The 16,867-nt window shown below is 38.1% G+C and overlaps 1 protein-coding gene and 1 non-coding gene across 2 annotated transcripts in view; one reads left to right on the top strand and one right to left on the bottom strand.

The window, feature by feature from the left end:
- CGA (glycoprotein hormones, alpha polypeptide) overlaps nt 1–16,867 on the bottom strand; it is a 47,235-nt gene that overhangs the window by 17,121 nt on the left and 13,247 nt on the right. The gene's annotated exons all lie outside the window — the stretch shown is intronic.
- On the top strand, nt 829–904 carry TRNAD-AUC (transfer RNA aspartic acid (anticodon AUC)). The gene has a single exon. It is a non-coding gene; the product is annotated as a tRNA-Asp (tRNA).

Raw genomic sequence — 16,867 nt, 5'->3', positions numbered from 1 at the left:
GGTGTGTCTATAGTTGCACCTCCACTTGATCTAGGTGGGCCCAATTACTTACTACTTAGGCTAATAGAATGTGGCAGGAGCAACACTGGCCCAGTTGTGAATGTACCCCTGCACTGACCTGGAAGTTCCTGCTTCCCAGTCTCTTAGAAGCCAGTTACCACATAAGGAATGCTACTACCAAAGGATAAGAAGGCCAAGCCACATGGAGAGGCTCTGAAGAATGAGATGCCACATGAAAAGCGAGAAATAGTCCAAGAAGTAATGAGTGATAAAGTCATCCAGTTGAGCCTTAAGGTGAATCCAGCTCCAGCCACTATCTTATCACAAATACATGAGAAACCCGTGTTAAGAACTGCCCAGGTGAGCCTAGTCCAACAAAAATCTTAAGAGATAGTAACTTGTTTTACCCACTAAGTTTTGGAGTAGTATGTCACACAGCAATAGATAATAGGAACAACTGCTCTCTATTTTAACAAAAATTTCTCCTCCAGACTCTGAGATATGGAATCCCAATCTTGCTTATCTACTTTCTCCTGACACTTTTCCTCTGTAGGATGTTGTTTATATAATACACATTCAATTAATCTATTAGAGGAAATGTAACAAAGTATGAAAAAAAGATTAGACTTAGCATTTTACACAGTATTTGCAATACTGGATTTGGTAATAATAGTAACATACCTTAAAAATTGGTCTAAGAAATATCAATAACTTCAGATATGCAGATGACACTATCTTATTGGTGGAAATTTTAAATGACTTCAATGAAAGTAAAAGAAAAAAGTGCCAAAAAAGGACTGCATGTGAACATCAAGAAGATAAAAATCGGCCCTGGCCGGTTGGCTCAGCGGTAGAGCGTCGGCCTATCGTGCGGAGGACCCGGGTTCGATTCCCGGCCAGGGCACACAGGAGAAGCGCCCATTTGCTTCTCCACCCCTCCGCCGCGCCTTCCTCTCTGTCTCTCTCTTCCCCTCCAGCAACCAAGGCTCCTTTGGAGCAAAGATGGCCCGGGCGCTGGGGATGGCTCTGTGGCCTCTGCCTCAGGCGCTAGAGTGGCTCTGGTCGCAACATGGCGACGCCCAGGATGGGCAGAGCATCGCCCCCTGGTGGGCAGAGCGTCGCCCCTGGTGGGCGTGCCGGGTGGATCCCGGTCGGTCGGGCGCATGCGGGAGTCTGTCTGACTGTCTCTCCCTGTTTCCAGCTTCAGAAAAATGCAAAAAAAAAAAAAAAAAAAAAAAAAAAGAAGAAGATAAAAATCATGACCACAAAAGAAATACACAACTTTAACATTCACAATGAAGACATTGAAATTATTAAAGATTTTGTTTGCCTTGGTTCAGTCAATTCAAACAGGAACTGCAGCCAAGAAATCAGGAGAAGGCTGAGTTTCAGAAAGGCAGCAATGAAAGAATTAAGAAAAATTCCCAAAAGCAAAGATGTGTCATTAAACACCAAAGCTAATATCATCCACACGTTCATATTCTCAATTACTATGTACAGAAGTGAAAGTTGGACAGTGAAGAAAGCTGATAGGATAAAAGTTACGCATTTAAAATATTGTGAGCCCTGGTTGGCTCCATGGTAGGTCATCAATCTGGCATGTGGAAGTCCTGGGTTTGATTCCCAGTCAAAACACACAAAAGAAGTGACCATCCGGTTCTCTACCCTTCTCCTCCCCCTTCTCTCTCTCTCTCTCTCTCTCTCTCTCTCTCACTTTCTCTTCTTGTCCCACAGCCATGGCTTGATTGAGTCGAGTGTGTTGGCCCCCAGACACTGAGGATGACTCCCTGGAGCCTCTGCCTCAGATTCTAAAAACAGCTTAGTTGAGAGCTTGGGTCCCAGATGGGCAGAGCATCGGCCCTAGACGGGGGTTGCAGGGTGGATCCCAGTTAGGGCTCATACAGGAGTCAATCTCCCTTCTTCTCACTTAAAATAAATAAACAAACAAACAAACAAATAAAATATTGGTTGGAGGAGAGCTCTACAGATACCCTGGACTGCCAGAAAAACAAATGAGTGTATCTCAGAGCAAATTAAGCCTACAATGTTGCTGGAGGCAAAAATGACAAAACTGATGATTCAGGTACATCATGACAAGGCAGGGTTCTTGGCAAAGGACAGCAATGCTGGAAAAAACAAAAAGCAGGAGGAAGACCATGTATGAGATAGATTGACTCCATAAAGAAGCCATGGGCATGGGTCTACAGGAGCTGAGCAGGGCTGTTGAGGACAGGACATTGTGGGCATCACTCATTTATAGGGTCACCAGGTATCAGAGTTGATTCAATGGAACATAACACATACATAACATACTTTAAAAATAATACCTACCATTAAGTGAGCATTGTTTGTGTTACATATTCTTTTAAGTACCTTGAACACACAAATATATTAAAATTCATGACAACCCTATGAGATATTATTCTCATTTTGGCAGATAAAGAAATTCTAGAGGTAGAGTAAACTATACAGAGTCACAAAATGCATCACTGGCAGAGCCAAGATTTTAGAATGTTTCTTCACAATTCTAAACTCTAAGATCTGAAGCACACTTCACTATAGTGCCCTCAAATCTTTATATTTTATAATGAACTTCTTAAATAATCTTTTCAAATGGTATATCTCTACCTAAAATGTTTACATCCTTTTTAGAGTAACATTGAACAAGTCAGCTTAAATATAATTTGCTCATATGTTTTATTTTACTATTTATCTGACTTCAGTTTCTTCAGAACAGCCTTAGAAAGCTATTTCATTTGGATAAAAAGGCACTTTATAACTGATCAAATTATACTAGTGTCTGATTTGTAGGAAGTGGGGGAAAGGGGAGAAGAACTGTCCTTCACATACATTCCCTTGTTTGATTCTCCTTGCCCTTCTTTGAGGAAAGCATTATTATGGCATCTGTTTCATAAGGAAACCACACTTTAGAAAAGTAGAAGGATTTGCCAAAGTCATCTGGAAAGTGATCTATTCTTAAAATGATGCCCTTTCACCTGTTCTTCCTCTATAGCCTCAAAGAACAGTTAATTCATTTCCATCTTCAGGACATTGTTTAACACAGGGGTCATGCTGTTACTACTGTCTTTTCTAATTCAATTCCTAATATTGACCTTGATTTTATTCCTCCCCCCCATCTCTCTTTAGCCCCCTTCACTCAACCCAGTGTATTAAGGAAGGATGCTAGAGCATTTCTATATCATCTCTGAGTCTGATGAACCAAGGATTACTGGATTACTTTGTGCAATATTACAATGGGTAATGTTGATATGTTACACACCAAAACCAGAATTTGCAAGGATCCTAAGTTAATAGCAAATTACCTTGGGATTCACAATCTATAATATAAAAATAGGAGTCTAGCCTCACCTGTGGTGGCGCAGTGGCTAAAGCATCAACCTGGAAATGCTGAGGTCGCCAGTTTGAAACCCTGGGCTTACCTGGTCAAGGCACATATGGGAGTGATGCTTCCAGCTCCTCCCCCCATCTCTCTCTCCTCTCTCTCTGTCTCTCTCTCCCCCTCTCTCTCTTCTCTAAAAATGAATAAATAAAAAAAAATTTAAAAAAATAATAATAATAATAAAAATGGGAGTCTAGTGCTATGAGTCATGTTGTTTTCAATAGCACTATTAATTGATTCTTGTATATTTTCTCTTTGTGAAAGCAGATTATCTACATCTACTTTTGAACGAGATGCACTTGACCTTCTAGTTTTACTGTTTCTATTTCCCAGCTCTCACTTTGAGTTTTCATGTAAATTTGAGTCCCACATTACAAATGAATATACAGTGAAACTGAGAATCTGTTCTGGAACATAATCAATTGCTTTACTAACATTGTTCACTTGCTACTCTTTTTAGCAGGAAATTGTTAGAAATATGACTCAAATTTCAACAACTCTATTACTGAAAAAAAAATCTTAAAACCAGAGTTAAAGTTGAAATGAAAACAAATAAACTTTTCATAAATGGTGTTTTCTCTTTTTAAAATAATTCAAGACTATGGCAAAATATTAGAAGCAATTTGGGTGACAAATATTTTGAATACAGGCAGTCCCCAGGTTTCAAACAAGATAGGTTCTGTAGACTTGAAAATGTTTAAGTATTTGTATACACAAAAAGGCAAAAATAAATACTATTTTAAAACAAACATCTGCTTAAGTTCCATTTAATAGGTAAATGTACCTGTTCCAACTTACATACAAATTCAACTTAAGAACAAACCTACAGAATCTATCTCGTTCATAACCCAGAGATTGTCTGTAATTGAATTGGTGTTAAGTCAAGTATATATTTAAAAGACATCTTCAGAAACTTAAAAACTGTCCTTTATTCCAATGTAAAATATCTTACTTTTAAATGGGGAAAGGATAGTGGGATTTAGGAAACCAAATTTCTTGTGACGATGAAATGGAGATTCTGTATTCCAAAGCAAAGGGACCAACATAGTGTTGACCCATACATAATTCTCCCATGTGCTCAAACCCTATTCCCCAACACTAATGGGGGTGGGGGGAGGTGGAAAAGCATTTTTCTAGTTCCAATTTCCCAACCAGCTGCCGTTTCAACTAACATTGATGCAAATATAACTAAGATTATCAAAAGTTTCCAGAAACTCTCTGTGGAACAATTAGACTTGGGCAAATGATTTAGAACAGCAAGGTCAACAGTAATAGTTGGAGAACTACTATTGGCTCTTATTTTTTATATCATTTTATGAGACAATGGAAACAATGTTGTTCAAGAGATTTCAATGTTACTATTCAAGTCTAGACAAGAACATCTATTCAAAAGATATAAGGAGCTATGATCATTCAGCTGAACAGGTGAGCTGCTCTATCAGTAGGCAGCTTAATCAGTCATGCATCATTTAAAAACTGATGATAAAACAATATCAGCAACTTACATAATATCTACTCACCCTCTGCCTGACCCTTGGAAGTTCCTCAAACAAATGCCTTTCAAATGACATTCAACATTTCTTAAGGAAAAAAATTTAGTACTGATACGCAATCATGCATCTCAGCAGGAGACATTTGGTTTCTGGCTTTTGTTAGATAACATCTTAGGCTGTGATCACAGACCACAGTATTACAGCCTTCCTCCCAATTCAGTCAAGAGTGCTGAAAAGAGAATGTGGAAACGCCTGTCCCTCCAACTACTAAGGTTTATGCACAGCTCCCCTACATTCTCAAATATTTCTACTCCTCATTCAATTCCAGTCCCCCAAATTGTTCCATTTTTATATTACCTTCCTCTGGACTTTTTGCAGGATGTGTTCAGGGCAGTTGATTGTGGATCTGAGAGGGATTTTAGCTTCGTTTTGTGATTTCTCAGTAACTGCAGTTAAATAAAGCCCTCACCTGCTTTTATACCAGCAGAGTAATAAAAACTGTGTGTTCCCACCTGAATCTAAGCCCAGGGATCAACAGTAAATTCCACCTAATGATTGAATGGTACTTCATTTAATTACAATGACATCAATTTGATCTTATCTTGTTTCAACCCTTACATCATTTTTTTAGTTTTGAGCCATTTTCAGGCAGTAATGACTGCAAGGTCAGTCTATGAAACAAGAGCACGCTGTCATTTTCTACATAATTTTATCAAGACTTACACACAACATCCTGAAAGTTGACACTTTCCTATAAACAAGACCCTACCAGTATGACATTTAATTAGCTAAGTACCTGATGTTTACTTAAAACAGGAGAAGAGCTGTAAATTTCAGATCACAGATATAGAGCATTGCCAGGCATACAACACTATACCAGGAGGAAACAGAAAAATAAAACACACTCCTGTTTAGACTTTTCTAAAATTAGATGTACATCTGGATTTAATAAGGATGCATGGAGAAGGAATGAGGCAGCTGTGAGAAAGGCCGATTGGGTCTCAACATTGTGCCTCCTCCTCCCTCTCATTTCACCTTTGTAAAGCTCATTTTCTTCCTAAGCAGAACATACGTGTTGTGGCTTACCAGCTGTGGTACATTTAACTCCAAGATTCCCAATATAATGTCTCTCTCCAACCTACCCATATGGCTATGCTGTTTTATCCACACTGAGATTATGATCCTAAATAGGTGCCTGTCTCCACCTACTCTTCTCAGGATTATTTCTGTAGGGATTGGTTTAGTTTAGAGATACATATGACCAGCAACTTCCCCAAGGGAGAGTTTAGAAGATTCTTGTAATAGAAAAATCAACTCTTGTCTAACACAAAGAAACTGACTAAAGAAAACAAAGTTGTTTGGGGATTTATAATTTGTGAGAAACTGATTTGTTTCTGTTCTTATACCTTTTTCATATTTTCATTATCTCCTTCAGATGATTTCTCCCCATATCTACACTATCCATTTACCTTTTGCACTATTGATGTCACTATTATTTATGAAATTCTATTGTTTAAATTTCAAAGGATTGGCAGTGCATTTTCAAAGTAGAAGGCTTCTTTTGGAAATCAGTGACTTTCATGGTCTTAGGGAAGGACACCTTTTAAGTCTTATGCAAAAATTCCTTTTCCTTCCCTCCTTTCCATTGAGGCATTTTACTCTTCTTTATTCTATTTTCTCCTTCTATTTGTCCTTCTTTCAGTCCTTTTTTTCTTTCTTATCTGGACAATTAAGAAAATATGTTCCTTGTGTGCTCTTATTAAATAATTTTTATTTGGTTTATGATTTAGTAATGAGTTTTACTTTTATTTTATATGTTTTTATATAAAAATTAGGAATATTAGAGAATTCATATATTTTATAGCATTTTTAATGTTTACAGTGCTTTTATATTTTTAAAAACATGGGGTAGCAAAATAATAAATTATACTAAAGAATGGTCAAAACAGTCCCTCCCAAACATGACCTTTCCCCTCCTCAGACCCCTGATTTTCCTACTTCAAGAGTGATGTGTCCAGTTCCTCCACATAGCCTAGGTATACATGAGTAAGTTATACATAACTCCACATCTCCATCCATATTCTCCTGAAATGATGAACAGAATACAAAAGTAGAAGAAACTGCATTTATGTTCATAATTTAGAGAATTTTCTTTTTGTTAATATAGTATAAATTGTACTTCTTTATGCTCTCTAAAATGGCATATATTATTTTTAATTATAATTGGGGAAACTATTTTTTAGTTAATTGCAGATACATAATTTTTAATTATAATTGGGTAAAGTATTATCAAAAATGTTTTTAAGTTTCAATATGTAATATGTATTTTTGACAGTTTTATTTCATTCCTAACAGCTCTATATTTCTCTTATCTTCAATAATTGGTGAGTTATGGCTAAAAGACCCAAACCACTCCTCATTCATTTATAGTTATCCCCCAGATGCTAAGATTTGGAGTGCTGATTACCAAGAAAGTAGACTGGCTGAAGACACTGAGATGATATGTCAAATAGCCACCTTTACTAAGCAAAGTTCCAAAAGTGTTTTGCAACAGACAGCATGTCAGGAACATCTTTGCATAGCAGTATGACAAAGTGAAGTACATATAGGCTGTGCCAACTGCATGAATTTTTCCTAATAAAGTCTTTTTTAAATTTTTTTTTCTTTGCAGGGAGGCAGAGAGACAGACTCCTACATGCATCCCAACTGGGATCTACCCAGCAAGCCCTCCATGGGCTTATGTTCTACCCATCTGCGGCCATTGCTCTGTTGCTAAGCAACTGAGCTATTTTAGCAGCTGAGGTGAGGCCATGGAGCCATCCTCAGCACGCAGGACCAACTTACTTCAGCTGAGCCATAGCTGTGGGAGAGGAAGAGAGAGAAGGGAGAGGGGGAGGGGTAGAGAGCAGATGATTGTGTCTCCGGTGTACCCTGACGAAGAATCAAACCCAGGACATCCACATGCCCAGCTGATGCTCTACATCTGAGCCAGTCAGCCAGCACTTCCTAATGAAGTTTTGTTATTTACACACTGAATTTTAAGAAATAACCACCTTTGCAAATGTTTCACATATTTTACTTGATTTGTTTTATTAAACATAATTTGATCTTTCTAATAGCAAAGTATGATATCACAAACATTATGCTGTAATCAGAACAGCTGAGGTATATAAAATGTTTCCTTTTTCAAGGAGCTTTTTCTTCAGTAATTTCAATGATATATTACATGACTTTAGATTTTCAAGCAAAACAAGAGTATATACTATGAAAAATTAGTCTTTCTCCTACCTCAAAATCTTTATTCCCATTCCCAAAGGAACCCATTTTTTTACTATTTCTTAATGTTTCCAGAAGTTTCCTACATATATACATACATTTTCTGGGGGTTTGCTGTATAGAAATAGAAGAAATATACACATTATTGTCCTGTCTTCTTTCTTCTATTTAACTCTAACAAAGTATATTGGTGGCTTTTCCATATCCAAATATGCAGATCTAATAACCAGACCTTATAAATAGTACAAAGTATTATGGATTATTAATTATTTAACCAGCCTCTATTAATTATCATTTGTAGCCTTTCCAGTTTTTTTTTTTTTTTACTATTACAAAAAAATACTATAATTATCATCTCCCTGTTCTGATTATATGTACAATTATAGTTCTAGAATACATTTTTAGGAGTGGAATTGCTGGATCAAAAAATGTATTTTGGCCCTGGCCGGTTGGCTCAGTGGTGGAGTGTCGGCCTGGCTTGCAGAAGTCCCGGGTTCGATTCCGGCCAGGGCACACAGGAGAAGCGCTCATCTGCTTCTCCACCCCTCCCCCTCTCCTTCCTCTCTGTCTCTCTCTTCCCCTCCCGCAGCCAAGGCTCCATTGGAGCAAGGATGGCCCGGGCGCTGGGGATGGCTCCGTGGCCTTTGCCTCAGGCGCTAGAATGGCTCTGGTCGCCACAGAGTGACGCCCCATATGGGCAGAGCATCGCCCCCCTGGTGGGTGTGCAGGGTGGACCCAGTAGGGCATATGCGGGAGTCTGTCTGACTGCCTGCCGTTTCCAGCTTCAGAAAGATTAAAAAAAAAAAATGTATTTTAATCTTGTTTAGAGGCTGCTCAAGGACTCTTCTCCACCATTCTACCCTTCTTCAATGCTGATATCATGAAATATGTTAATTTTTGTGAAATAAATGAAAAATAATACCTTATTTCCATTTACATAATTTTGAGCAGGGTTGAATATCATTTCATAAATTATAGGCCATTTAGGGGTAATTTTTCTGTGAATTGCCTGTTTAAAAATTGTTTTCTTGTTGTTAATTTTATCTTTAATTTTAAGCTTGATTTTTTTACTCTTTTATATCTTTATCATACAATAGTTTTCATAGTCAAATATGTCTATCTTTAGCTTTTAAACTTGTTGGTTTTATGCAATGCCAAGACACTAAAAAAACCAGATAGCTCAGTTGGTTGGACTGTTGTCCCAATATGCCAACGTTGCTGGTTTGATCCCTGGTCAGGGAACATAAAAGAATCAATCAATGAATGCATAAATAAGTGAAACAAAAAATCAATGTCTGTCTCTCTCTCTCTCCCTCTCTCTCACCTTACTCTCTATAATCAATCAATAAATTAAAAAAAAGAAGTATCTGTATTTTATTCCAGAATATATACAGCTTTGTTAATTTTTAGTTTAGATCTTTAATTCATGTGTAATTTATTTGAGGGTGGGAAGTGAAGTAGAAATCCAGCTCCTTTTAAAATCAAAATGGCAAGCCAGTTATAACACCGTGTGAGAATAGTGAATTCTTTGTTTTTGACTAATTTGAAATGCTACTAAATACCTAAATATTTGGGGGTCTAGTTTTGGGTTCTCTATTATGAGTTATATTAATAAAAATGTTCAATAAATGATAAATATTTTACATTAGTTAAGATCAGTATTAATTGTTTAGTGCCTGTCTACCAAGTGTATCAACCTAAGTGCATTACTGAAGAAAAATTAGACATACATTATATCCTTAAGTTGCTAACAATCTGGTTATAAATGAGAAGTATTGGGCCTTTCCTTCGACATTATCTTTGACTTGTCATGTGGCTAAGACAGAACCTGATCTCTTCCACTCAACTCTTTAATGCTGTATAGCTGTTTCTTGCAGCATATCCCATGTTTCATCTAAATCAGAATTACCAGGCTGTTTAGAACACAGAATTCCTGGGTCCCTTCTGGGACCTACTGGATCAAAATCTCTGTCAATCCAGCTGAGAAATCTGCATTTTATATACTAAAGCTTGAGAATCATGGCTCTAAAGCATTATTTAGTAAGTCAGAAATGTTGTTAAGAGGCAATATGTTTTGTTTTCATCTTTTTCTGCCCCTCTAGTACAACTAGATTGAAACTGGCAAAGTAATTTGTTCAGCTATGTGAACCTCCACTCCACACAAACAGCTGAAATTTCCAGAAATGGGAATCTACAATAAAGATAGCCCGAAGCACCCAACAACTACCAGTGGTCACAGACACAAAAACAAGCAGCAGACAGTTTCTTGGTTAAGATAAGGTTTGCAATCAGCAGCAACAGATAAGGTGACTGACAGTCTGAAAGAACATCCTGAGATGTGATGTCTAATACATGCAGCAGCAACAAAATCTCCCCAGGATTGATGGACAGGAAGCAAATCAAGTTGACACATGCAAATCAACCAACAATATTCACTAGTATTTCAGTCAAAGCAGTATGGCCTAATCAATAATGCAAACATCCTGTATCTCAGACCAACAACCTCTGTCACATAAGCCCTCAGAGAGAGAAAGAAACTGCCAGTGCAATTATGCATAATCTTCCCCTAGTGTGAAATGTCAATAGAGTAGGCAAATAATGCTGGGAAGAAAGGGAGAAAAATCTCAGTTGAAAATAATTTGTTTAACATTTTCCCATTTCTTTTTGCTTTGCACACATTTCCTCCCACTTCCATTTCAGAAAGCTTTCAGTAATGGGCTATCAATGAAAGGCTTCAGGGGAGAAATGGGCTTTGTGGAAGAACGAAAAAAGAAGCAATTGTATTGATAGAATGGCTCAGTTATATTCATAATGTGGTATGGCAGGAGGATAAGGAAGCCCAAAAGACCTTCCTACCCTAATATTGCAAGGAAAGTCTTAGAAGACATTAGATATCATTTTGATTTGCCTAAAATATCTCTATCCTAAAGGGCATGGCTATTTTGCCATGAGAAGTAAGGATGCTACATTCAGAAGACTGTAGTTTTCCTCTCATTTGTATCAATGGCCACATGTCCCTTTATAAAGAGACAGTAAAGAACCTGGATGGAGGAAATCAGACCCACTTTTATTAAGTAAAGGAGCTTTCCTTTGGATGATGTTTTCGGTATAAGTCACAGGAATCCCATGATTCATACAAGGAGGAGGATCCAGTAGTGCCAGTTGTCTAGCCTAAAATCTTGGCTGCTATTCAATGAAAAATATGTTTAATGAGAAGAGGAAGATGTCATCAGAAACATTTTCCTGATACCTTCTCCCCACATATCCAACTACCCCTACTTGTCAAGCTCTAGCTGAATTAGAAGGTAGAAAGATTCTGTTTAAACTCAGCCTCTAAATGCTGCCCAAGCTTCATCTAGGCTGACCAAGTTCCAGTCATTGTTTAGACAATGGAATACTCTGCAGCTCACAAACGTGTCTCCACATTTCTCCAGAGTGTTTGAGACAATATGAATCAGCCATAACCCACTAAGACTTCTCCACACCCATACATTTCCCATACTCACATCTCCAGAATAAATGTACTCTCTGAGAGGGGGTGCTAATCAGAACAGGGAGTAAAGGTTTCCCTCACTTCACTTACCTCTATGCCTGATCAGATTCCACGAGAGCTGCTTTAATTTGGGTCACTCTATGAAACATTTAAGCTGAGTTCCAGGGGGAAAAAAAAAGAAGAAAAGGAAGAGGAAGAGTGGGATATAAAGAATTTGCATATACTTGAAAATTGCCAAAGGAATAGAATACCATAAATTTAGCATAAGAATTGTTGATAAAGAGGTAAAACCAGTGTAAAAACTGACTTCTAAAGTTTAGAGAATTGAGATAGCACAATCATTATTTGAGTATGTGGCCCTTTCTCCCTATGCCCTTTAAAATTAATTTTGTTCTTTAAAATTAATTTTGTTTTGAAAATTATTTATATTCTTTGAGCTAGAGACATTCTGGATTTGGTCCCAGAAATAGGGTAGGAAGCTCTGGCCTCAAGCACAAAGTACACAAAACTCATCCTCTCTCATAGCATCATGTCAATCTATTGCAGACCAGACAGCTCCCTTGAGCTTCATGCCAGTGTCTTAGTTTAGTGTGCTAACTAGATACTGCTGTGTAACCAATTACCCCAAACTTAGCAGCTTAAACAACAAGCACTATCTCACATAGTTTCTGAGGGTCAGAAATCTAGAAGCATCTTAGTTCAGTGGTTCTGAATCAAGATCTCATGAGATTGCAGCCAGGCTATCATCAGATGAATCTGCCATCATCTTAAGGCTCAACTAAAACAGAGAATTCACTTCTGAACTCATTCATGTGGCTGCTGGAAAACCTCAGTTCCTCACTGGTTGTTGGGCAGTGACAAGTTGGTTACCACGTGGGCCTCTCCATAGGACAACTGTCTTCCCTCAGAGAGAGAGGGAAGGCATCCAACACAGCCATTGCTGGTGAAGACACAGAGTAACTGGAACTCCCATACATTATTGGTGGGAATATAAATAATATTGTTATTTGAGTAAACTGTTTGGCAATGTCTTATAAAATTAAATATATATTTATATTATGATCCAGAAATCTCTTTCCTAGCTATTTATCAAAAAAAAAAAAATTTATTATTCAGTGAGAGGGAGGCAGAGACAGACTCACGCATCCCCCCCATGAGGATCCACCTGGCAAGCCCACAAGGGGGAGATGCTCTGCCTTTCTGGGGTGTTGCTCCATTGCTCAGCAACCAAGTTCTTCTTAGTGCCTTAGGGCATGGAGCCATCCTCAGCACCTGAGGCCAACGCACTCCAATCAAGCCATAGCTGCAGAAGGGGGAGAGAGAGAGAGAGAGTGAGAGAGAAGCTAGAAGGGGAGGGGTGGAGAAGCAGATAGGCACTTCTCCTGTGTGCCTTGACTAGGAATCAAACCAGGATATCCACATGCTGGGCCAACACTCTACCATTGAGCCTATCGGCCAGTGCCAACCCAAGATAAATTAAAACATATGACTATGCAAAGACCTGTATATGAAATTTTATACTAGCTTCAAGCATAATAGCCAAAAACTAAAAATAGTTTATTCTACAGTCTTCAACTTAAGAATGTATATATTGTTAAAGAGAAAACTATAGGCCCAATATGGTGTCACCTGTGCTAAAGCCCATAATACCAAACCTAAATGGAGCACCTGACCTAACTGCTGTTTCATCCTCTCCAAAAACATAATCTTAATTAAACAGTCTGTAATACTCTGGTCAACACCAATGAGGTAATCTGTCACATGGGCCCTCTCTATCTCGCTGTCCCCAATAGAAAAAAGAGGAAATTTGTAAAATAAAAATCCTTGCTGTTCTCTTCCCTCCAAAAGATGTCCTCGTCTAAAAATAATCCTTTCTTTTCTTTTGCTATAGCTCCTCTACCCTACCCTTCCTCCTATAAAAAATCTGTACATCCCCTCAGCACTCCCTTCTAGTTGTTAAATGGGTTACTGCACAATTTATGAATTGCTCAATAAAGCTAACTAAGTCTTCAAATTTATTCAGTTGAATATTGTTCCTTAACAATACAAAGTATAGCACATCCATACAAAGGCATGCTATTCAGCAATAAAAAGAAACAAACTACTGATACATGCAAAACCATGAATGAATCTCAAAATCATTACACTAAGAAATCAGACAGAAAATATTATACTCAGTATGATTCCACTTATATGATATTAAGGAAAAGGAAAAACTATCAGGACAGAGATCATATTAGTAGTGTTTTAGGAATGGGGTGATGGGCTTGACTCAAAATCACACAAAAGAAATTTTCATATCTTTCTATATATACATGATTGTATGTTTTTTGTTGATACTTAAACCATAACTATAGAAAAGATGAATTTTACTGTATGTAGATTATACATCACTAAACCTGACTTTAAAAAATAATAAAATAAAGGTGGGAAAAGCATTCCAATCAGAGATAAAAGGAATAAAAAGGCATGGAAATATGATAATATGGTGCGTGCAAGAAAGGGATGGCAACAGTTCAGTGTTACAAGGACAGAACAAAGAAAGAAATGGTGAGCAACGGAACCCTGAGCCTTTCGCATGCATCTCTCACCTCAAGCTCAATATATCCAACACTAAAGGCTGCATCTCTGTCTCCTGGAAAGATACCATTTTGCCTGTTGATGATGTTTCTTTTTTTTTTTTTAAGATATTTACAAACCTTTTTTTAATTTTTTTATTTATTCATTTTTATTATTAGAGAGAGAGAAGAGAGAGAGAGAGAGAGAGAGAGAGAGAGGAAAGAGATAGGAAGAACAGAGGAGGAGCAGGAAGCATCAACTCCCATATGTGTCTTGACCAGGCAAGCCTGGGGTTTCGAACTGGTGACCTCAGGGTTCCAGGTCGACGCTTCATCCACTGTGCCACCACAGGTCAGGTGGTGTCATTTTCTTAGTCACTGAAACTATAAAGCTAGAGTCATTCTTGACTCTCCCCTTAACTGTCCTACCAACTCCATGCAACTTTCTTGAAATAGCATAGTTTTGTGGTTTTCGTGGTGGCAGCAATGGAACAATGGTAGCAACAGTTTTTCATTTCTCTCACATACCATTCTTTCTTATCCCACAGCTCTTTTATTCAGTAGTTCAGGCTTTCATTTCTTCTCACCAGGATTGGCATGCCAGCCCTCCAACTGGTCTTAATGCATCTGGTCACTCTCCCTTCTTGCCAGATGAGTCTTCTGAAAATACCAACTTCATCTCACCACTTCCTAATCAAAAATTGATTCAAGGTCCTTGTCACTGGAAAGACTCTTTCCACCTGATCCTAATCTACTTTTTAAGTTCATTCCTTAATATGCCCAGGACAACAACCTGCTTCAGAGCCAGCCAGCTTGAGTACTTCATTTTCACCTGTGTGCATTTTCCTCAAAACAGATCTTACAGATCTGTCTGAGGTGCACTCCCCTTTCCTCTCCACATATTTAAGTGCTCATCTTCCACCATGGCTCAGTCCTACCTCCCCATTCTCTCCTCTGGCTCTCAGTAAGATTTTTTAAGTTACACTTTGTTCCTTCTCTGAACTCTGCAGGACTTATTGTTTCACCCCTTTGGCATTTTAGTGGTTATATTAATAATGGTAGTTTGTAATTCTACAGCCCTTTAAGATTTCAAAGAACTTTCCTATTCATCATTTGGCTTGCAGTCTTTTCAACAAACCTATGAGACTATTCCTACTTCAAAGATAAAATGGCTGAGGCTATATAATGCACGGTGACTTGCTTAAGGTCACACAGTAGAAGTAGAAGATTTTTGATCTATGCATTTTTTTAAATAAACAAAGACAGAGCCAGAATATTGGTTTGCATTTAAGAGGAAGAGGTAGGACTATTTTTAATGGAGAAAAAAATATGGTGGGGTTTTTTTGTATTTTTCTTAAGCTGGAAACAGGGAGAGACAATCAGACAGACTCCCGCATGCGCCCGACCAGGATCCACCTTGCAGGCACGCCCACCAGGGGCGACGCTCTGCTGCGGGAGGGGAAGAGAGAGATAGAGAGGAAGGAGCGGGAGGTGGAGAAGCAAATGGGCACCTCTCCTATGTGCCCTGGCCGGGAATCGAACCCGGATCCCCCGCACACCAGGCCAACGCTCTACCGCTGAGCCAACTGGCCAGGGCCGAAAATATGATATTTAAAGTCGGTAAAAGACTATGTAGTCAGGATTGAACCACAATGACATTCGTACAAATCACACTGTTTGTTTGGCTTTTGTGAGTCTGGTGAGCTACTGTAAAGGTCAGAATTTAATTTAAACAGTTTAACAGATAAACTTTTTAAAAACTTAAAACTGGAAAACTGTACCTTTAGCAAGCACTTATTTCTGCTTTTGTGAATGTTGGAGCTGACTGTGTGGGAGAGTTAACTGCTGCATAAAATGTGGAATTAAAATTAAAAAGCTCTGATGTATATTTTTAAAGAACAGAAAGAATTAAAATTAAATGTAACTCAAAATTCAGTTAGTAGAGTTGGCATTTAAATTGGCTTATTTAATTAGCAAAATTTCTATGTGATTAAAGTAGTCACTTGAACCTGACTTTCAAAGTAAAGCATTTCAATATGCTTCTGTTCTTAGAAGATCTACATCACTTTATCTTTGTGTTCCCCTCTGAAATCGATTCATTCTGCAGTTTGAGTAAAGGAATTCCTGAACTGAAGCTTTAGAAAGGACATTATCAGAATGAAAGCAGAAAGTGAATCTTATTTGACAATTAAATACACTAGGTCTTGAAATGTTATAGATTTTCAGTACAGAAAGGAGTATAGGGAGAAATCTTTTGTCTCTGAGTGGGTGACTACCTCTTAGGATGAATCAGAGAATTCTGAGGTTGTGCTCCTAACCTAAAACATTTTTTAAACAAAGGACACCTTTTCCAAAACTTCTTATACAACCACAGGAAGGACTTTGAGAAAGAGTATCTAGCTCAAAACCATGACCACCAAATAAGAATCCAAACAGTTTTTAAGACTCCCAATAGCAGAGATTGGCTAGAGATTCACCAAGTACATTTCCTCTTCTTGTGTGCCAGATATTTCTCAACTACCTTGCACTTAGAAATGGAACCACATGATCAATTATTGTGAATGAAATGTGAGAAAGGATCTCTCGATGATCAATCTAGGCAGTTAAGAGGGATGTACCTTCCTCATGTGCTCTTTTTCCCGAGTGC

This window comes from Saccopteryx leptura, chromosome 1 (assembly GCF_036850995.1).
Source record: "Saccopteryx leptura isolate mSacLep1 chromosome 1, mSacLep1_pri_phased_curated, whole genome shotgun sequence".
NCBI classification, from domain to species: Eukaryota; Metazoa; Chordata; class Mammalia; order Chiroptera; family Emballonuridae; genus Saccopteryx; species Saccopteryx leptura.
The sequence above is the reverse complement of the archived record's forward strand: the minus strand, read 5'-3'. Positions and strand labels throughout refer to the sequence as shown.